The sequence below is a fragment of the Mirounga leonina genome, unplaced genomic scaffold, assembly GCF_011800145.1.
Source record: "Mirounga leonina isolate KUSES-001 unplaced genomic scaffold, KU_Mleo_1.0 Mir_168, whole genome shotgun sequence".
Taxonomy (NCBI): domain Eukaryota; kingdom Metazoa; phylum Chordata; class Mammalia; order Carnivora; family Phocidae; genus Mirounga; species Mirounga leonina.
In genome coordinates, this window is record NW_023270426.1 from 59533952 (window position 1) to 59557573 (window position 23622).

At 38.3% G+C, this 23622-nt stretch overlaps 1 protein-coding gene across 1 annotated transcript in view; it reads left to right on the forward strand.

Moving 5' to 3' along the window:
* The window catches only part of ADGRV1 (adhesion G protein-coupled receptor V1), a 556689-nt gene that overhangs the window by 22227 nt on the left and 510840 nt on the right, over positions 1–23622 (forward strand). The window lies entirely within an intron of this gene.

The window sequence follows — 23622 nt, forward strand, 5'->3', positions numbered from 1 at the left end:
GAGGTGGGAAGGAGAGGGGGAGGAGGAGGAGGGCGGAGGTGGGAAGGGGCGGGGAAGGAGGCAGAGGGCGGGGACGCGAGGTGGAGACCAGACCCGGGAGCTTCCCAACCACTGGCCCGCTCCGGGCGCGCAGGCGCAGGGATGCCTCAGGGCCCGCTGGCGGGGCTCCGAGTTACAGCCCCGCCCCTGTCTCCTCCCCCTCTGCCCCACCCCTTCATCCGCCGGGAAATAGCTCGGAGGACGAGGTCCGGGGTCGCGCTGAGCCTTTGTCCTTCGTCCACACAGTGCTGGCCGACTGTCTAGAAACCACGCGGCGGTGGGGGGTCGGGAGGAGGGAGGTTCTTTCTGACGGGAGCTGTTGTACATTTCTTCTTGCTCTGCATCTGGAGGTTTCTGTAGGGTGGAGAAGGACGCCGGAAGCTCAGTGTTGACGTCCATGTTTTAGCAAATTATGCTGTGCTTACTAGTTTTCCTGCTGAAGCTTCTAGACTTGCAGAAGAGGCAAAATACCGGAAAGAAGTCTTTGGCTGGCGGGGTACGGTTGCTTGTCTTTGTGTTTATAGGTGGGGAAAGTGAGCCACCTAGAGTCAGGCCCTGGGAAATGTTTGCCCTTGGGCTTTGGTTCTCAGGCTTCCTATTCCCAAGGAGACGAGGCTGTCTACAAATTAACTCACTTGGTTTTGGAAGGCAACTATGCTCACCACTATACCACCAATGCTGCACTAACTCACTTGGTTTTGAAAATTAACTGAAAGTCCCTGGTAGTCACTGTTAGGGGCTGTGAGATAAGTTTGTTAGATAAACTCATGACTTCATATATTATTTTTCTCAAAGTTACTAAATGAGGTTGATCATGTGTTTGAATTTATGTAAATGATGTAAAGCGTTTTAATGATGTACTTAATGTTTCTCCGGTGTTGACGTCCGGAGACTTCGCACTTTGATGACTGTGCTGTCTTATGATGATATACATGTTAGACCCAAACAGCTGGGATGCAGAGTGCAGAGCACTTTTCAGAATATCTGAATATTTATGCATCATGAAGACCTTGAAGCTCTGTTTTAAATTACTTTCAAAGAGTGTGTTTTCGTTTGCTGGGAAGTGCTTCAGTAAAGGTTGGGAATCCTGCACCGCAAGTTTTTTCTTTTATTTAAGGAGATAGGCACTGCAGTCCACAATGCTACAAAAAGAACTGCAGGAGAAGACTTTTTTTTTTTTTTAAGTCTGTTGTCGCTGTTCTGTGTGCTGTTGCCCTTGTGACACCCGTCTGTAACCATTTATCACTGAGACATTTTCTCATCAGTAGACAAAAGATATATTCCCTACTTGATATGTAGGGCTTCAGCTGCTCAGCCTTCATGAATGTTAATGTGAATACAACCTTCTTTCTGCATGTAGGTTACTTTTCTTATTTTAATATAAATAGGCGGTGGAATCCATGTGAGAGCCTGAGTGATAGAATTTCAAGCACTTCTACAACACTGCTAACTGGTTCCTTTCTATAAATATTTTTTTCAGTAATACCTGCATGTTCTTGAATTATTTATGTTTAACAAAGGTGCAGTTATTGAACTTTTTATAAAAAGACAATAACAGAACTATATTTTATTATTAAAATATACAAAGGAATCAGTTAGCCATGAATTTTGGCCAAGTTCCAAAAAGCAGACCAGTAGGAACAAGTACTTTGTCTTTGAGAAAAAGGATGTCCCCAGAGCTCAGCAAAGCCAAAAGGATTTTCAGTTTGAGATCGCATCTGACACAGTTTTCATTTAAAGGCCGTAGATGAAAGAATATGTAGTTTCTAGGAATGTGTGTTTCTGTCACTGACTTTCAGGTTTTGTGATTTGCTCCAGAATAAAAACAGTTTTGTAATGAAAGTATAAATTGATGCAACTGGCTAGGAGTGTTATTTGGCAATATCTATCAAAGTTAAATATGCAGTTGAATTATTAAATGGTTAAGTAATTACCTTGGATTCACTCAGAGCTACATATGTATAAAATTTGATGTGTTCAGGAATGTAAGCATTCCTACAGTAATAGCCAAAAATCTGAAAATATTCTAAATGTTCAGCAGTAGCAGACTAGAAACTTCTTGTACATTTAAATAAAGTAATGTTAGGTTTTTAATGTTTAACTTCAAAAGAATGAAGTTAGTCTATATTTTCTGATTTATTTATTCATTTACCTAACAGATTTTCTTTAGAGGAAAAGTATATGCAAGACCTTTATTCAAAGCGTTGGGGATACACTGCTTAAAAAGAGTTTCCTTCCTCATAGAGCGTCCATGACTAGTCACATGGAAAAATCTCCAAAGTGTGTTTTAAAGAAAAAACAGCAAGTTACATATAAGAGGTATGATGTTATTCCTTTGGAATAAAATTTTAAATGTATATCCCCTATCCCCACCCCTACACATTCATGTATCTATGCAGGGAGATACATTTAATTTTTCTTTCGGGAATATTACTAAAGAAATTTTGAACAGTGGTTGAAAAGTACGAGATGTATCAGGGAAATAAGCAGAAGACTGCCTTTTCTTCTTAGACCTCTCTATATAGGTTGAATTTTTATTACCACATGATTTTATTTTATTAAACAATATTAAGACTGCACACATTTCATTATTAAATAACTGGACTTGTTTTATCTACATTTAACCAATAGTCAACCATCCATCTCTTCTTAATCACTCATGAGTCTGTACTTTTATATTCAAGTAGTGAGTACCTGGAGAAAAGAACCAGATCAAGTCCCTTGGAAATCAAAAATGAAAGGGTAACAGAACACTGAATTCTTTTTACATTTTTTCTTGATTTCCCTCTGCTAGATTTCTTCATCCCTGATCTTTTACTCTTTGCTCCTTCCTATATCCTTTTATCGACCTTGCTTTCTAATTCTACTTTCTAGAAGCAAAACTGGAAAAGACTGTTGTACACTAAGGAAATACTTCAACTCAAATGAATTTAAAATTGTATTATGGGATGAGACCAAAAAAAACTCCCCTCTTCTGTCATCTTCATGATTGAACCTATATAGAGAGAATCTATATAGAGAGAAAATTATTGTGTCTCTTCTCGAAGAGTCCTGGAGGGAAAAAAAAAAGACTGCATGATTTAGATATGTTTTCCTGGAGATGAACGAGATGACCTCCCTAGTTGCCATTTACCCTGTGATTTTAAAACACAGTGATTATCATAATCACAGCTCTGCCATTATGTGGATAAAAGAAAAACCAAGGGTACTTTAAGACTCCAGAATTGCTTATAAATGCTAGTAAATAATTCAGGGATATTAAATATGATTTGAGAATAAGCATTCCAATGCCTCCATCCATACAGACATTGCTAGATAAAAACTAGTCTCACAAATACTGTTCCTAAATTCATTAGCTAGGTAGTTGGTACATATAAAAATGAATAGTTGCATGTTTAGGATTAAGTAGACTGTAACTTAAATGCTTTGTTTACCATAATCTTTACCATCACTATGGTCACGTAAGTAAATTGGTGCAGGTGAATGCCCGAGAAGCTATAACCTGCTTGTTATTGTGCCTTCTTCTCCAAAGACCTGCATGGTCAGACAGAATTCAGTTCACCAAAAGAAAACATTAAAAGAATGACCCACTCTATAGAATTGGGTGCGAGCAGAAGGTGATTATCTGAAAGTGGAGAGTAAGTCAAAATAGAGTCCAGATAGTGGACATCTGTTAGATTTTTTAGGTGTTCAATAGTGTGCTCATGGAGGGACACCTGGGTGGCTCAGTCGGTTAAGCGTCTGCCTTCGGCTCAGGTCATGATCCCAGAGTCCTGGGATCAAGTCTTACATCGGGCTCCTTGCTCAGCGAGGAGCCTGCTTCTCCCTCTGCCTGCCTCTGTCACTCTCTCTCTAATAAATAAATAAAATCTTAATAAAAAATAAATACTGTGCTCATGGAGTCAAGAAGATTAGGGGGTGGGGAAGCATAAAGGGAGAATGGAAGAGGTAACAATGTCTTTTCATTCTAGCCTGTGCCTCTTAGAGACCACTTCTGTGATAATCCTCAGCTTGACCAACAGTATCTGAAAAACCAAGCTAGAAGTTCAAAAGCAAAACTTCTATGCCCATATAAAGAATCATAGAACAGTGAGCTGTATATGCCTAAACTGAAGTAGGGCTTATCTGACAAAGTATAGACAGAAATTACATCTATTCAATTGACAAATAATTAGTTAAACACGACTGTGTTTAAGGCCCTATTTTTAGCACTGGGGATATGTGCCCCAAACAAACAGGCCCATATCATGCTCTCATGGAGCTTACATTCTCATGGTGGAAGAGAGAAAAATAAAATGAATAAATGAAACATTAGTATGCTAGATGGTGATAAATGAATGGAGAAAAATTAAGTACAGAAGGAGGTTGGAGTGTTTGGGGTGGGGGGATTTGCATTTGTGATAAGGTGGGTAGGAAAAGGCCTGGTTGGGGGTGCCTGGGTGGCTCAGTTGGTTAAGCGTCTGCCTTCAGCTCAGGTCATGATTCCAGGGTCCTGGGATTGAGTCCCACATCGGGCTCCCTGCTCAGCAGTGAGTCTCTTTCTCCCTCTTCCTCTGACCCTCTGCCTGCTTGTGTTCACTCTCTCTCCCTCTCCAAATAAATAAATAAATATCTTTATTAAAAAAAAAGTAAGATGCCTGATTGAAAAGGTGATAGACTGACACAGGCCTGAAGAAAGTATATGAGCCATGTTGAGACCTGGGAGGAGAACTTGCTAGGCAGAAGGAACAACCAAGTGCCAGGTCCCCGAGAGGAAGTGTGCCTAGTGTACTGGAGAAATAGCAAGAAGACCAGCAGGGCTCCCGCGGATTGCACAATGTGGGAGAGCAGCAGGAGATGAAGTTAGAAGGAGCTAAATTGGATGAGACTGTGTAGGCCATTACCAGGACTCAGTTTTAGTCCGAACAAGATGGGAAACCATGCATGGGAGGGTTTTGAGCAGAGGAGAACATTATCTACCTTTGAAAAGGATCACTTAGGACGGCTAGGGTGGAAGCAGGGAGATGAGTAAGCTACTGCAGTAACTCAGGCAGGAGGGAGGTTGCCTTGAATCAGAGAGAATGTCTAATTTGTCCAACTGATTTGGATTAAAAATACTTGGTTTAAAAATATTTTTTCAAAGAACCTAAATTTATGAGGTTGCACAATTTTGGCTTTAAAGATATTTTCCACTGGTTTCTTCTTGTATACTTTGATTAGTGAGTCTGTCTTTTCCCCCATTAATTCTGAATAAGCGAGATTTACCACTTCAGCAATCACTGGATCTAAGTAAAATTTTCCTTCTCCCTCCTCACTATGTTTTCTTTTATTTACAGTTAAGATTGTTCCCCCCACCCTTTTTTTTTTTTCCAAACTTTAATCTTATCTGGCTTCTAAATCCCTTCTGAATTATTTGAAGCAAAAAATGCCTGCTGACTTCAAAGAGTATTTCACACTTGGATTTACTTGGTGGGCTATGGAGCAAGAGTAGTGAAATCTTTCTTCCTTTCTATGCAGAATAGTGTGTTTGGCAGTGATATATGCTGATCAGTGAGCAGTCTGTTAAGAAGAAACACATTGAAACATTTTTTATGTGCTGTTTTGAAAAGGACTTATTTTCCTTCAGAGTACTTTTCAATTCTAAATCTAATCTGTTATTTTGTAGGAGAATCAATCTGTATTAACAGGAACTAGATTAACTTCCCTTTTGTTACTTTGTCCTTAAAGTTGTATTAGAGATGTGGTTATCTATTGCATATCATAATGTAAATGAATACTTGACTTGTACAGATTTCTCTACCTTATAGTTTCACTCATTTCATTGAAAGACAAATATTTTACTACACCAGTCCTCAAAAGAAAATTCCTTGTGTGTTATTCTTGGCTTTGTGAAAAACAATTTATATAGGCCTTATAATTAATGCTGACACAAAAGAAGGCATTAGCTTGAGAAGGAATGATTCTTCATGTAAAAATAATATTGTTACTCATAAGGCAAAATCCATAAAACTGTTACATAAACTAGTCTTGTAAAATAGATATGCTAGCCCTTCTACTTTATTTGGTCTTAGCAACTGGATGGGATAGAGTCTGGAGGTGAATGTGATGTGAATACACAAAAAGGTTTACAGTAAATTACTGTTTCTTCCTGCCTCGTCCTACCTTCCATGAACTATATCCACCTCTCTCTAAGTATCTGCCCTTTAGCCATTAAAATTCTAGTTTCATAAGAACTGAACATAGGGACTGCTGTTCCTGGTTGGGTGTGTGTAATGAGCACATCCAAATGCATTGCTAAGGGACTGAAAAATTTCATCAAGGAGATTATGATAAGAATAGTAACATCCACTTCTTTCAACATTTCTGAAGTTGAGGCAGTCTGTAAAACTGACATTTCAATAGCTTTACCAGCTGTTGTCCAACTGTGGTCTTGCCAATTCCTGAGAGTCCTTCAAAGAGTCCTGAAGGTTAAAAGTATTTTTGTGCTAATTCTAAGAAGTTATTTCTTCACTGTGTTATTATTTGCACTCATACTGGATCTGTAGCATAAATCAAGGCAGAAGCACCAAAATGTATCAGTAGTCATTTTATGGCCCGATGCTATATTCTCATTTAAAAAAAAAAAAAAGTTTTCTTGAGAATGTTTGTTGATTATTAAATCTCAACCCTTGACTACATTTATTTTATTATGCCTTCTGATGAAATGGGAAATATGCATAAAGCTCTTTTACTGCATATTAAAATACAACAATTATCTGGAGGAAAAACTATTGTGCCCTTGTTTGATTTGGGAACTGAACAATCCATTTTTATCACAGGGCACAACTTTTAATAGAAAGAATGACTGGCAGAAAAACAATGGTCAATAAAACTTAGATATATGGTAGTCATTTTCTTGAAAATGAACAGAGTAAGTTAGTTACTTCAAGGAAAACAAGACAGAATTTGCTATCATTGATAAACTCAAGTTTTATCTCAAGCAAAAATTAGATTTTAGAAAACTACTCTTTCTATAGCCTCCCTAAAACTGAAAGAATTGTGTCATAAAAATTGATGGTGATAATAAAGTGGTTTTTCAAATATCATCAAATGAAAAGTGTCAACACTTGGAAAATCTGCATTACTCTGAGAACCAAATATTTTCCCAATGTACAGTGTTATAAAATCATGCACAGAAAAAAGACCCATTTGAAGTGTAAGGCCAAAGGATTTTAACGTGACTAAGTAAAAAATGCTTGATATGATTCAGATGCTACATTGCAATGAACCTTTAAGAAACTATCACTTATTGAGCCTTGATATAGTATCAAGGATGAATAGCCACAATTATCTGAAAAACCATTGAAAATCCTTCTCCATATCTTAACAAAATATTTATGAGGGTCTGAATTTTTTTAAATACTTCAAAAATAAATAAATAAATAAATACTTCAACCAAAATTATATACAGAAACACATTGAATGCAAAGCAAATATAAGAATCCACCTGTCATTATAGTTAATAAATTCAGGATACTAAGTTACAGGATACAAGATCAACACATAAAAATCTCTGATACTTCTATACACTAGCAGTGAACACCTGAAAAGAAAATTTAGAAAATAATTCCATTTACAATAGCACCAAAAAAGAATAAATTCTTAAGAATATATTGAACCAAGAAGATGCAAGACTTGCTCACAGAAAACTACAAAACGATGCTGAAAGAAATGAAAGAATATCAATAAATGGAAAGACATCCTGTGTCCATGGATTAGAAGACTTAATACTGTTAAGATAACAGTACTCCCCAAAGCAATTTATAGTTTCAATGCAATCCCTGTGAAAATCCTAACAGACTTTTCTGTAGAAAATGGAAAAGCTGATCCTAAAATACATAACAAAGGGCAAAGGTTTCCAACTAGTCAAAATAATCTTGAAAAAGAGAGGCAAAGTTGGAGAGTTCACACTTCCCTATTTCAAAACTTACTCCAAAACTGCACTAATCAAAATAGTGTGGTACTGGCATGAGGAAAGACCTATGTCAATTGAATAGAAATGAGAGCTTAGAAATAAATCTGTACATCTGTTGATTTTTGACAAAGGTGCCAAGACCATTCTGTAGAGAAAGAATGTCTTCAACAAATGGTGATAGGACAACTGGCTATCCATACACAAAAGAATGAAGTTGGATCCCTACCTCACACCACACACACACACAAAAACAAAAAACCTCAAAATAGATCAAAGACCTAATAAAAGAGCTAAAACTGGGGCTCCTGGGTGGCTCAGTCAGTTAAGCATCTGCCTTTGGCTCAGGTCATGATCCCAGGGTCCTGGGATCAAGTCCCACATTGAGCTCCCTGCTAAGTGGGAAGTCTGCTTCTCCCTCTCCCGGTCTCCCTGCTTGTGCTCTCTCTCTGTCAAATAAATAAATATTTTTTAAAAAAAGAGCTAAAACTATAAAAACCTTAGAAAAAGGCATAGGCATAATAAACCTTCATGATCTGTGACTTGGCAATGGTTTCTAAAGATACGACACAAAAGCACAATCAACAAAAGAAAAATAGATACATTGGACTTCACTAAAACTAAAAATTTGGGGGCATCAAGAACACTATCAAGAGACTGAAAAGATAACCCGACAGAATAGGAGAAAATACTTATAAATCACACATCTTGTCTCGTATACAGAATATATGAAGAACTCATAACTCAGTAACAAAAAGACAAACTCTCAGAAAAATTGGCCAAGGACCTAAATAGATATTCCTCCAAAGAAGATGTACAAATGGTCAACAAACATAAGAAAAGATGTTCAACAGGATTAGTCATCAGGGAAATGCAAATCAAAACCATAATGAAGTGCCACTTCATACCAAACAAAATGTATTGTACCTACACTTCAAACAGGATGTGGTATATACATAAAATTTAATATTACTCAGCCACAAGAAGAAATGAACTACTGCTATATGCTACAACATGGATGAACCTTGAAAACATTATGCTAAGTGAAAGAAACCAGACATGAAAGGCCACATACCGTCTGATTCCATTTATATGTAATATCCAGAATAGGCAAATCCATAGAGACAGAAAGCAGGTCAGTTTTTGCCAGGGGCTGTGGGAGGGGAGGAATAGGAAGTGACTCCTTAAGGGCTCCAGGTTTTCCTGTTGGAGTACTGAAAATGTTCTGGTGATTGTGAGGGTTGCATAACACTGTGAATGTACTAAATGCCACTGAATTGTATACTTTAAAATGGTAAAAATGGGGGGCGCCTGGGTGGCTCAGTTGGTTAAGCAACTGCCTTCAGCTCAGGTCATGATCCTGGAGTCCCGGGATCGAGTCCCGCATCGGGCTCCCTGCTCGGCACGGAGTCTGCTTCTCCCTCTGACCCTCCTCCCTCTCATGCTCTCTGTTTCTCATTCTCTCTCTCTCAAATAAATAAATAAAATCTTTAAAAATAAATAAATAAATAAATAAATAAATAAATAAATAAATAAATAAATGGTAAAAATGGTAAATTTTATGTTAGGTATGTTACCACAATTATAAAAAAAAAAAAAATACACATGGGATGCCTGGGTGGTTCAGTCGGTTAAGCGTCTGCCTTTGGCTCAGGTCATGATCTCAGAGTTGTGAGATCCAGCCCCATATCAAGCCCACAAAGAGTCCCACATGGGGCTCCTCTCTCAGTGTAGAGGGTGCTTGGGATTCTCTCTCTCCCTCTGCCCCTGCATCCTGTGCATGTGCATGCTCTGTTTCTCTCTCTCCCTCTTTCTCTCTCTCAAATAAATAAATAAATCTTTAAAAAAACAAAAACAAAAACCTGCACTGTTCAAAATTCTTTTGTGTCTCCAGGATGACATTGTGGGTGGGCCCCATGTTTCACATTCATTTTCAATTATTAACAGAGTCTCATTCTCAGATAGTGGGAAGCAAAGCTTAACTTCCCATTGAAGTTTTATAAGTTCTTCTCTTGCTTGGGCCTGAACCAGGTTACAAAGCCTGCAGTGAGGAAGGAGGACATGATCACTCATTTTTCTCTATCCCTCCCAACTCCTCTACTTTTCACAAATGCTCTTTAATGGCTCATTCAGTGTTGAGAAGCAGAGAAGGAGACATATAGAGGTGAAAAAAAAAAAAAAAAAAAGAGTTTATTTCCTAAATGAGTTCTTTGGGAAACTCTCATCTATGGGGATACCTGACATGGGTTATGTTTCCCTGGGCAGCCCACTTGTAATTAACCTTCCAGTCTCTACCTTCTGGTAGTCACATGGGGTCATTTCATCCTTCCGGATAGGTCTCTTCGTGTGGTCTCTTTAGACAATTAAGACCCTTCTGTTGTGTACACAACTGACCCTCAGAACACCACATCTTTCCCTGGCCACTATGCTGACTGCAGGGCAGTGTCAAACTCACCTTTTGACTTTTTCAGGATGAGTCAGGTACCAGTTCCTCTGTCCCTTAAACTCCAGGTCAAGCTCTCCAAGTGATTCTCTGCTTCTCCACCACTTTTGCCTAAAGGTGGGGGAGATAGAAAGCACAACACAATGACAGATCTCTTCAAAAAAATTCTCACTACAGGCCTCAAGACCAATCTAGCCTCCACTTACCTACCCTGAAGGTGATGAATTAAGAGTCTCAAAGTTGGTTACCAGTCTCTTTACAATGTAGTGAGTAGTGTGGTTAATCTTGCAGATTCTGGAACAACTATCTGAGTTCAGAACTCTGCTCCACTATTGCCAACTATGTGACTTTAGGCAAGATACTTAATGTCTCAATGTCCTTATGCACAAAGTATTGAAATCTATAAGAAATAAAAGCAATAGCTACAGCCTAGGTTGTTTTAAAATTAAATACATTAAGTACTTAGGTGCCTGGTCACCAGTAATGAAGCAAACTGACAAGTGTGCCTTTTGATCTGATGCACTGAGAAGTACCCAAAATCACCAATGTAGGATTCTTGCCAAAAAAAATTTAACCTGAATGTAATCATGAGGAAATGATCAAACAAATCCAAATTGAGGTACACTATGCAGAGCAATGCAGTCTAGATTTTTCAAAAATATCAGTCATATAAGACCAAAAAAGTACAATGGGGGAGGGGAGCTTGGAAACTTTCTGGAATAAAAGAAACTAAAGAGGCATGACAACTAAATGCAATCCACAAACTTTAATTAAATTCTGGATCTCGAGTGCCTGGGTGGCTCAGTTGGTTAAGCAACTGCCTTCGGCTCAGGTCATGATCCCGGAGTCCTGGGATTGAGTCCCGTATTGGGCTCCCGGCTCAGTGGGGAGCCTGCTTCTCCCTCTGACCCTCTCCCCTCTCATGCTGTTTCTCTCTCTCTCAAATAAATAAATAAATAAATAAATAAATAAATAAATAAATAAATAAATAAATAAATAAAATCTTTTAAAAAAAATTCTGGATCTTATTTTAAAATAAGTAAGTAAACACAAAAAGAAAACCAGATAAAGAACACAATCAGGGCAATCTTGGATATTTAAATATAGACTGAATATTAGAGAATAAGATTTTATCAGTATTATACTTGAGTGATGGTTATGTTGTGGTTTTGTAGAAGAATGTCTTTGTACTTAGGAGACGTGCTGAGGTATTTAGGGGTGAAGTTTCACGATATCTGTAACTTATTCTCAAATTATCCCCAGATTATTATCTTACAAATAAAAATAATTGTGTCATACACATAATAAATCTCTTAGAACAATACCTGGCACATAATAAACAATTCTGTAAGTGTAAATTATGGATTATTAGCACAGATACCTAGACAAAAGGAAAAATCTCATTTAAAATTATTATACATTTATCAAATTGAGTTAATGTACTGAATCATGAGTTTCCTAACACCCTCTTCACATGCCTCTCACCTTTCCCAACCCCCAATACCTGTCTTTCTTTAACTTCTCCATTCCTTCTTTCTTTTTTTTTTATTTTTTTAATTTTTTTTTTCTTAAGATTTTAATTTGCGAGAGAGACAATGAGAGACAGAGAGCATGAGAGGGAGGAGGGTCAGAGGGAGAAGCAGACTCCCTGCTGAGCAGGGAGCCCGATGTGGGACTCGATCCCGGGACTCCAGGATCATGACCTGAGCCGAAGGCAGTCGCTTAACCAACTGAGCCACCCAGGCGCCCCTCCATTCCTTCTTTCAAACCATGTCTCTCACTAATAAGACAGTTTCCAACCTTCTACTCTACACTCTAGTAACTAATATCATCAGAAGGATATTTTTTCAAGTTATGCTTTAATGTGTAACACTTAGATTCACAATTGACTTATATTAGAAAATCTTTGTACCTTAAAACTCACACAGTAAATTGGCTTAAATAACTTTGAAGCTTTACCTTACAGCACAGCTTAGTGGTTATCTAGAAGTTTGAAAAGTCAGGACTCCTTTAATCTCTTAAAAGTTGAGGACTCAAACTTTTAATTATGGTAGTAATAGCTGCCAGTATTTGCAATACTAAAAATTAAAACTAAGAATGATTCAAAATATGGATTTATTAATTTAATTAAAAGTAAACCCATTTCAGGTTAACATCAATAATATATTTTTATGAAAACTGTATTTCCCAAAACAAAAATATTTGGTGAGATCAGTGGCATCATTTACCATTTTACAAATTTCTTTTTTTTAAAGATTTTATTTATTTGAGAGAGAGAAAGAAGGAAAGAGAAAGAGAGGGAGAGAGCACAAGCAGGGGGGAAGGGCAGCAGGAGAGGGAGAAGCAGACTTCCCGCTGAGCAGGGATCCCAAGGTGGGGCTCAATCAGAGGACCCTGGGATCATGGCCTGAGCCAAAGGCAGATGTTTAACTGACTGAGCCACCCAGGCACCCCTCCTGTGCTATATATTTAATCTAGATTGTACAGGCATAGTTCTGAGTGGCATAGTTCTTTTTCTCTTTCAACTCAGTCTTATTCTGCCTCCCTCTCTTCTCCTCTTCTTTCAACACTGGCCCAAGATGAACTAGCTTCTATTCTTTTTTGTTGTACCTTCTATTTCCAGCAGGAGGCTTTCTCTTTAGACCTTACAGGAGACTCAGTGTTTCTGATTGTAGATAGGATGGTCATTCACAAGTAGGATTTGCCGCTGGCCTCAAGTTTTATTAGTATCAAGCTTCACTCAATTCCACTCCATCAGCCCTAGACTTACCTCTCAGATCCTTCAATATCTCAACATTCCCATGGTACCTATCCCTGGGACCTTCAAGGTACCCAGAGGGAGGAGGCCTGGCATTTAGCTTGTACAAAGGATATAGAAGCAGAGTTAGTGTGGGGAAGAGCATCCTCCTCTTATCATCTGAGGGCTTCCCTTGACGTGCCTCCTGATGCTGAGAGTAGGCCCCAAAAGACTGATGAATGAGAAATTTTGGTATATCCAACTTAAAAAAATTTCTTAATTAAGGGGAGAAAAGGAACATTAATTGACTCGTGTTTATGGATTCACTCCATATGAGGTGGCTAAAAACAAAATTAAATAAACTACCTGAAACTGAATAAAAATTAAATAAATGTCTTTCATTCCATCGAGTGATGATGATGAAGAGAACACGCTATTTGAAATTAGGAGGAAAATGATGTATTAGGTTGAATCACATGAAATTGCTGTTTTTCAACCATTTTGCCCTTGTTTGACCATTTTAATATAAGAAAACATCAGTTTCATGTGTTTCAGTCTAATACTGATGTTTTAAAGACATCTTTGATACTAGTTCTCTGCTGTAAATGCTTTTCTATTTGAATGATAATATATGTTAGTCCAAGTCCTTTTTTTATATCATTTTCAATTACTTCATACCACCAGTAGAGTGCATTGGGTGCCTGGTGATATCAAAGAAAATTTTTATAATAAAATATATGCATTGACGCATCTGGTTATGATTTGCTTTTCCTTTTCTCTGATTGCATAATTCAAGTTGATGCTGCATAATTCTTTTTCCTTTTATTCCATTCCATATGGTGGCAGAACAACTACCAGAAGATGAATACTTTCAGTACCTTTCATATCAAAGCTGAAGCTTTCACATTCTGTTCTATTGACACTGCATTTTGGCAGTGGATAAAGGGACACAGTTAAAGTCTCTGCTCATAATTGGTTTTGTTGGGGAAAGATTTTCTTTGAACTGCTGACCACCCGTGATTTTATAATTATCGGAAATTAAACAGCTCAGCATTTCTTGTAGGAAATATTCACAATTCATTTCCTTGCTTTTTGAAGAAAAAAAAAGAGAGAAAAGAATACAGAAAAGAAAAACTAAAAAGTATTAGAGAACTCCACTTTGTTTGGGAGTATTCCATGTATGATTGCTCTAATGGAATGCTAAAGCTGTATTTGTCTGTGTGGTACTCTTTCAAGCACAGTCTTAAAAACCTTTTTACTTTCTCAGAACCCTACAAAGAAGAAAACTCAAAAAGAATTTTGATTTTCTGAAAGGTGAGACAATTCCAGTGTAAGTTTTCTCATACGAACTGACTTACATACTACAGGAAATGCTACAGGAAAAGCATTAAAGCTTTCTGCAGAATACTCTTTTTTTTCTTTTTAGCTACTTTCTTGAGACTTAATCTGCATAGCACACGATTCACTCATTTGAAATGTGCCGTTTGTTTTTTTTATATTTAACAAAATGAATTTTTTAATAAATTGTAGTAAAATAAACATAACATAAAATTTGCCATTTTAACCATTTTATTTTTTTTAAGATTTTATTTATTTACCTGACAGAGAGAGAGACAGCGAGAGAGGGAACACAAGCAGGGGGAGTGGGAGAGGGAGAAGCAGGCTCCCCACTGAGCAGGGAGCCTGATGCAGGGCTCCATCCCAGGACTCTGGGATCATGACCTGAGCCGAAGGCAGACGCTTAACGACTGAGCCACCCCATTTTTTTTAACCATTTTAATTGTACAATTCAGTAGCCCTTGTTACATTCAGAGTGTTGTACAACCATGACCTACTTCCAAAATGTTTTCATCACTGAAAACAGAAGCTACAGAATGTACTCTTACAAGTCTTTCAATATGAGTTGAAATTCCTGTGGTTGCATGGAATTGTTTAAGTAAAGCTTACTGGACATTTGAAAGGTAGAATACTCCAAATTTAAGTCTTATGCTGCTGGCAGAGATGTCTGCATTAAGTGGACCAGGCACCCCTACCTATGTAAAGTTTGCAAGGCCCTGCATGATACCCAAACATACCATCAGTCAAACCTGTCTTCCCACTGGGCTTGATTTTCTCGCCCATGTGGGAAATAGACAGTGGGAGCTTTGTTTGCAGTGGCTTTGTTTGCTTGTAGCCATTGGTAAAATAAACACTACCTCAGATTGTACAAGTCCTTGGTAGAATTTGGGGGTCCGGGGAGAGAAGATTCTATAACCCAACACAGATTACTTCATCATGTTGTCTGGTTTTGACTCACCCCATTGAGGATAATTGCATTGTGGCATCCTATGCCAATCCCAATAGGACCAGTCTGGGTCACAGGATGTTAAAGGAAAGACTACTCAGCTCTGGGAAGAGATCTAAAGGAGGAATTCTGATGAGAAGCTTGCCCAGTCTCACTTTTGCTTGGCCTGATATGTCAATGAAGCTTTAATGACCCTTCAGGATCTTGTCAGACAGATCTATACTTCTGAAAAGTTCTCATAATTTCATCTTTGGACACTGACCTCTGCACTGAATTTAGTTCAGTGATAACTGGAAATACATACAGTGAGTGCTTCGACTGACAAATCAGATTCATTTTGTGACCCAGTCCACTAGAAACCTATGTAATTATAAAACTGTCTTTGAAGAAATCTCAGTCTTTTTAAATAGTTTTAGAATTTTATATTTGTTGAATGGGGAAAGTATCAGTAAATGGACATTATTAAATAGAAAGATTTAATAGATAACATGCTTATCCTGGTTCTTGTTCATTTTGCTTCAAGATGCGATATATAGGGGTGCCTGGGTGGCTCAGTTGGTTAAGTGTCTGCCTTTGACTCAGGTCATGATCCTGGGATCCTGGGATTGAGCCCCGAGTTGGCCTCTCTGCTCCTTTCCCTCTGTTCCTTTCCCTCTCCCTCTCTCTCTGCTCTTTTCCCTCTCCTCCTCTTCCTCTGCTTCTCCCCCCCTGCCCGCACTCCCTCTCTCTCAAAAAAAAAAAAAAAAAAGAAAAAGAAAAAAGATGGGATATATATAAATGGAATTTAAAGAATCTTAAATCAAAGATTTAAAGATTTTATATCAAAGGCATTACATCTCTCCTCCCTGACACCTCCCAGGGAATTAGCTATCTAAATCCAGTATTTGGTAAGTTCACCACAGCCCACAGAATGTTTTTGGAAACTTTAAATTCTTTTCCACTGTACTATCAGGCATGTAAATACAAGCTTATTACAAGATAATTATGCAAGGGGTGGAAACCTTATAATCTGTCCTCATAAATAAAGTGCAGACAGAAATAATCTCAGCCCAACTAGAACTCAATGTTAGGAATGAAGGATTTGTTTGCTTTGCCTGCTCCCAAACCTCAAGTAATAAATCTCAAAAGCTTCAATATTGATTCAACAAAATGAATGGCTGAGTCATTTCAGAAGGACTCTGACAAGTGGACAAATGCTGCCATGGTGACATTTTGATATGCAGTGTGGTTACTGAGTTTTGCTGGTTTCCTCCCCCCGCCAGTAAAACAAAATGACAAACCCTGGGAAGTACCACACACAGCGGGCCTATACCAGAGGCAACTAGGGAAAAAAGATTTAATTAGCTGTTCTTAAAGGATAAAGATTCCATATACATTCATATCTGATTTATGGGGAAATTCCTTTTAAAATATGAGAAAAGCTGTTCTGAGACATGTTTCTTGTTCAGACATAGAAACCATTATTAATCTAAAAAAGTCTCAGCATTTTCTTCAATGTTTTATAAATAAATTTCTTGAGGAAAAAATATTTTTAACTAGGGAAGATAAAGAATTAAAATATTTCCCACAGGACATAAAATAGTACTTAATTTATTCTTTGTTAAATTATGTAATAAAGTATTGCATATGGCCATAATATAAATAAAATACATACCTGTAATCAAATACTACTGTATATGTTTAAAATTTGTAAAGAGATGAGACTATTTGTTACAAAGCAATATGTACACTTGTCTTTTACTTGATCTTAATATTCATTTGGTGGAGCTATTAGCAATTACATATATATTCGCTTCCTTATTAGTATAAAAGATATCCAGTTATATTAAAGACAGGTATAATCACATTATAGCAATGAAAAGAAACTATTTAAAAATTTTTAATGGGAAAATTCTTTAAAATACATAATTATGAATTTGTAAATTTATTTATATATAATTACCGCTGTGGTGTACTGGATTGGTTAACTCAGAAGAAAAACTTTCTCAACTGCATCTGTAATACAGCTGAAGGAAATAATTGTTTTTATTTTATTTCAATGTTTTTCAGCCAGTTATTGAAATCTTACTATATACCAGACTTCATTATCTCATTCAACCTATACACAATTCTGTGTAGTAGGTTTCATAAGAATTTTCATTTTGCAGATGAGGAAACTAAAGTGTGAAAGAATAATAAATTTATCTAAGTTTGCTCAACTTATCTACACTATATTGTCTCTTTGCATCATCTGGGCCTAACCATAAGAGAATGCTTTCATTTTTGCTCTTCTGTACCTTTAGAAATAGAAACTGTGCTCCTGATTTTACAAAGTCTCAGGTATGTTCTGTAAATAGACTTCATGAGGAAAAACATTTTTAACCTAGGAAGATGAAGATTTAAAAACTTTGCAATAGAATATAAAAATCATACTTAATTCATCCTTCACTCTTTACTCATTAATATTAGAAAAATTAAATATTGAGAGTATAGAAATTTTAAAAAGGGTGATATAAATAAGAACAAAAAATTAATATTTTTATGTGAAATACAAAAAGCAAGAGATAAAAAGGATTTGATGTTGTTATTGGGCTTTTTTGTTGTTGTTGTCATCATATATCTGGTTTAAAATTCTAAAATGCCACCTCAACTTCTGTTGTCTGTGATGGTCTGGGTTGACTGCTACCTTGTCAAAACCTCGGTCTTAAGCAGGAACTACTCTTTTTACACTCCATCTATGTAAAGACCAAATGCTTTACAGAGAAACCTGTGACACAGAAGATTAGAGATTTCAAAATAATCATGATCCATCATGACAAATTGGTCACCTCTAGGTAACCCATAAGGTAGTCTAGAAAAGATCCAGGGTAATCAAAGGCTTTGGCAAGACAGTAAAATATGGAGACCATGACTCCTGTGAGCTGTTCAACCTCTTCCAGTTGGCTTAGTGTAGAGTCTTCTGGACAGCTGCGGTCAGCGGACCCCACTTGCCACACCAGGACCAACCAGGGCTTGAAACATTCCTCTTTCCTTGGGAAGATGTGGAGCCATCTCCCACTGAAACTGTGTGTGAGCCTTTTCTGCCATTCTCCTTTGTCCTGGTTTCCCCCCTCACACAACTGTACATACGTCACCTTTGGTATCAGTTTTGTTTCATTTTCAGTCCGCGGAAGTTTGATCCTGGAAGTCTTGCATGGGATAGGAAAGATGTGAAAAAATGCTTCTCAGGAGCCATGGGATTGAAACCTCCCAGCTCTTCCATGCTTCCAACTTTAAGCTCCTTTCTGATACAAGACTTATACCTGCTAGAAGGACTCACTCCTCTCAATTTGCCAAGACCTTCTGCTTTTCAATCCCTTAATAATGTACGTGTTTTTTCATGGGGTCCTCATTGGTGGGAACAACTCTGGGGGCATCTCAAGAAATGCACAACTCCTGCAGCCCTGGAGGGAATGACACAGATAGGCATGGCCCCAAACCAAAAGGATCCCAAACACCAAAGAAACAAGTTCCTTTCCACTAACAGCCCAGTTGGCATTTATCTGACTTTGATTTTGCATCCACAACCAGGCTTTCATTCTTCTTTAGAACAGAATTGCCAAAAATGAATTCTGAGGAATACTAATGGAAATCACATGGAAAAAAGAAAGTTCTGTGATCAAATAAAACAGTAAGTTAAACAAATTTAAATTGGTTTATTTATGATAATACTCAGATCTTTTATGATTTTATCATGCTTCATGATTTTCTAAGGATGTTTCCCACATTTGTGGTTTAATTACTGAGGCTTTTGCCCTTTGCAAGCTTGGGGAACTGAAATCCACAGTACACACTTTCAGAAATGCCTACCTAACTAGTTTACTGGAGAGTTTTAATTCAGTGGGGGTCAAACATGAACATGAAAGTATTATTGTCTCCAGTCTCTTTTTTATCTGTTCCATGTCAAGTAATTCTTTTCTACTCTCTTGGGGGATATTCCACAACCTCATTACATGGCAATCTCAGATCAGATCCAAAGCTTCCTCCTGCTCATTACCTGAAATGGGGTTGAAGCATGGTGAGTTATTAACATGTATAGAGCATATATGTGTGTGTATGTTGATTCTGATTTTAGAATTATCTCTCTTTTCTACCTATTCCATTTCAAGGCTTCACTCTTCTGAGACTCCCTGGTTGTCTAGTGGTTAGGATTTGGCACTCTCTCAAGGTTTAACTCTTCTAATACTGAGAGTTGAGAGGGAGACTAGGAGGATAACTATCTCTTTGACTGCTTATGGGCATAGTGCCCCTTTTTATGGATCTGCCTGTTCTCCAGAAAACACCGAGGAGCTAAACCCTGTGTGACTGGCATGCTGACTTTCTCAAAGGCATATGGATAAGTTCGGTGCATTCTGTGAGCCCTCCCCTTTGCGTGGTTCCTTGAAGTGGGTTCTCTCTTAACCATCTTCTTCAGCTAGTCCCTGGAAGTACACATCCTCTTGTTCCTGGGATCCTCTCACTGTGTAGGCTATCCATCCTGTAGGGTCAGGTGTTGGCAAGATTACGCCATACCGCAGCTTCCGTGCTACCACAATCTACAGGAGATCTACACGTTCTTGTACAAAGATGAGAGTGAATCTGCTGACTTGCACTCTTTCTCTCTCTCCTACCATCTTTCTTACCCAGCTCTCTTTCCTTTTAGTGGCCAGGCAGATCAACAAATCTATTGGCCTGAGGCAATAATCAATAGCAGGAGAAGTTGCCAGTCCTTCCTCTCCAGAGAGGAGGAGAGAAAAAAGCCAGACCCTCCCTCCCCTCATGGCTAATTCTTTCCCCTGGGGTGAGGAGATAGGTGATTGTTCTATATTGTCATTTTACCTCTTAAAAAGCGCTGGAAGCAGAATCTGGTGTCAGCATTTGGTAGCTTTCTTTAGAAGTTGGGGACTTGTTTCTTTGGTCCTGGCTTGGGCTAAATCCCCTGTTCTAGGGGAGATGAAAATGGCCTATTCAGTACATTGACTTATAATACTGTACAATGTTCACAGCAAGTGAACAGGAAGCCCCAGTTGGTACATATGGTGATAACACCTGTTAGCTGCTTCTTTTTGTTTCTTTTTTTCTTTCCTTTCCTTTTTGCTGTTGCTGTTGTTGTTTTCAAAGAGGGCAAGAATGAAGAACTCTTGGGGCGCCTGGGTGGCTCAGTTGGTTAAGCGACTGCCTTCGGCTCAGGTCATGATCCTGGAGTCCCAGGATGGAGTCCTGCATCGGGCTCCCTGCTCAGCAGGGAGTCTGCTTCTCCCTCTGACCCTCCCCCTCTCATGCTCTCTCTCTATCTCATTCTCTCTCTCAAATAAATAAAATCTTAAAAAAAAAAAAAAAAGAATGAAGAACTCTAGGCAAGACAATTAAGGGTAAGAATTTTAGATTAGAGCAAGCAAGAGTTCAGCGAGAATCTGAATATATAGATGTTGTGAAGCTCAGATGAAAATATTGATCAGAGGGGCGCCTGGGTGGCTCAGTCGTTAAGCATCTGCCTTCAGCTCAGGTTATGATCCCAGGACCCTGGGATGGAGGAAGCCTGCTTCTCCCTCTCCCACTCCCCCTGCTTGTGTTCCCTCTCTTGCTGTCCCTCTCTGTCAAATAAATAAATAAAATCTTAAAAAAAAAAAAGAAAAAGAAAATATTGATCAGAAACTAGGCAGAGAAAAAAAAGAAACAGCAGATTACAAAAATGAGGACCTAGGACAGGGAATATTCCAGATTTCTTGCAAAGAATCAGGACTAGAATATATAAAATATGTCCTTGTGAAACAGGACAGCAAATTCAGCTAAGAAAGCTTCTTGAGGACTGGGACCATATGCCAATTCATCTTTACATGTGCAAAGCATCATATATCACTGGTGCTCAGTAAATGATTGTTGAGTGAATTAATCAATTTAGAATACAAGTATCAAAACAGAACTTGATAACTAAAGTAACTTTTGCTTCTGCATAGAGCGGGGGTCAGCAAATTATGGCCCTTCCCCCATTTCTGGCCATTGCCTGCTTTTGTGAATCAGTTTCATTGGAACAGAGCCATGCCCATCTGTTTACATATTGGCCTTGGGTGCTTTCACACTACAGCAACAGACTTGAACAGTTGTGACAGAGACTGCATGGCTCGCAAGTCTAAAATATTTACTGTCTGGCCTTTTATTGAAAAAGTTTTCTGACACCTGCCATAGAGGTTTAAAACTATTTTTGTATATGTTCTCTGTTCAGCGTGATTTAATCACAGCATGGCTCACTCAGGTCCAGAGGTAATTGGGAGCACCTGTCTGTTCTGTGAGGCAAGATAACAGCAAGTCCTGGGAACCAAAGCAGGGCGGGGGTGACAGATCTATCAGAGTTAAGAGCAAAGGTATCTTGATGCAATCTTGTAATTTCATCTCTCCCTTCTTTGAACCATTTGAACCTTTGTATCTCTCTGACAGCACTGGTCACATTATACTTCGAATGATCACAATTTTGAATCTTCTTTCCCCCACTCAAATCAGGCTACAGGAGGGCAGAGACTGCATTTTGTCCATGTTCATATTGGGAGTGTCTAGCAATACTTCTGGTTAAATAGGTACTCATTTAAAATATGTGTTGCAGCTAGCAGGATTATGGTAGCATCTGAAAAAGAGGAAAAGCAAGGTCTGGCAGCTCAGAGGCTGTAGGATTTTACGTATTAGCAAGCAAGAGATACAGTTTAATGAAAATCTGTGTGGAGTAGTGTTCACGTAATTGGTAACACCAAGGATTAGCTCTGTGTGAGGGACTGGTAAGGAATCGCTCAGATTTTTTGAGGCTTTTTATTTCCAAAGAATACTTTTTTCTGATCTGGGAACAGAATCTCAGCTTCAAGTATGCTCAGTTATTAAATGGATTCTCTGATCTCTTTGTGGCAGGAATAATTCCCTTTGGCTCACAAATTCTAATTCTGGGTCTGACAGTGGGGCTTCCTCCTTACTTATCTGTCTAGTGACATCATTCATCCAACAAATATTTAATGAGCTACTACTATGTCCCCAGGCTTTTTGAGAACGCGGGTTTAAGCTCTGTTTTTCCATTATGGAGTGCTAAGATGACAAACGCTACATGTTATTGAGAACTTTACTACATATTGGTGTGCAAGGGAGGAGACATGGGGGACTAGTAGCCTGGTGGGTCTGATGGGAGTGTGGAGAGAAAGAGGAGTCCAAGTCTGGCAAGCTCCTGACAAGTCTAAATTTGTTTCCTGTCTGGGACCTAGGGCTTAAACGGAAGAAGCCTCTGGCAGACAGATTTGGACACTCTTTTATTTTGTTTTTGGTTTTAAGATTTTATTTATTTATTTGACAGAGAGAGAGAGAGATCCCGAGGTGGGGCTTGATCCCAGGACCCTGGGATCATGACCCGAGCCCATGGCAGACATCTAACCAACTGAGCCACCCAGGTGCCCCAGATTTGGACCCTCTTGAAGTAACATCCTGCTTGTAGGAGGTTAGGCAAAGTGGAGACTCCCTAAGCTTGGTTTTGTTCCTTGGATAAAATTCCCTTATGTGTGCCTACACTTAGATATCTGAACTCAGAGTGTCAAATATGAGAAATAGCTTTTTCAAGGAACTACAAAAATCTTTGGAGAAGATTTATAAGTGTTACTTAGTACGCAAGGCTAACTAAATTGAAGAAGGAAGAAAAATTGTGTGACATCAGTACTTTTCTTATAGGGTTTAAGCAAACAAATTACTTTTGACTGTGTGAAATTCAGAGTTACCGAAAAGTGATTTGATGATTATTATAGGAAAAAAGACTTAGACTCCATCAGTGCCTCATTGAGGCAGAATTAGGAATTTGGCCACCTTTGGCTTCTCAAATTTTAACTTTCCTTTCAACGTCCCATGCCCAGGAATCCACTTCCTTTCTGTTTTTCTTATCAAAGCATGACTTGAAGAACAAAATCTCTTGGTGCTGTAAATGAAGAAAGAAGTTTAGAATATCTGTTTCAGGTGTATTTGTATTTTATTATGGGATCAAGTCATGTTTTCTAATGTTGAATTGTAAAGCACCAGGACATAGGCTTTGGGAATCATTTTTATATGATAGCCTTCCAGGTTCTTCACAGAACCCTTTTCTATTATATAGGCCTGCCTGCCCTCCCTCCTTCTCCTCCAGATATGTTGAATTTCTACTACCATATCCTAGAGCCTATTCTAGCTACTAGGTA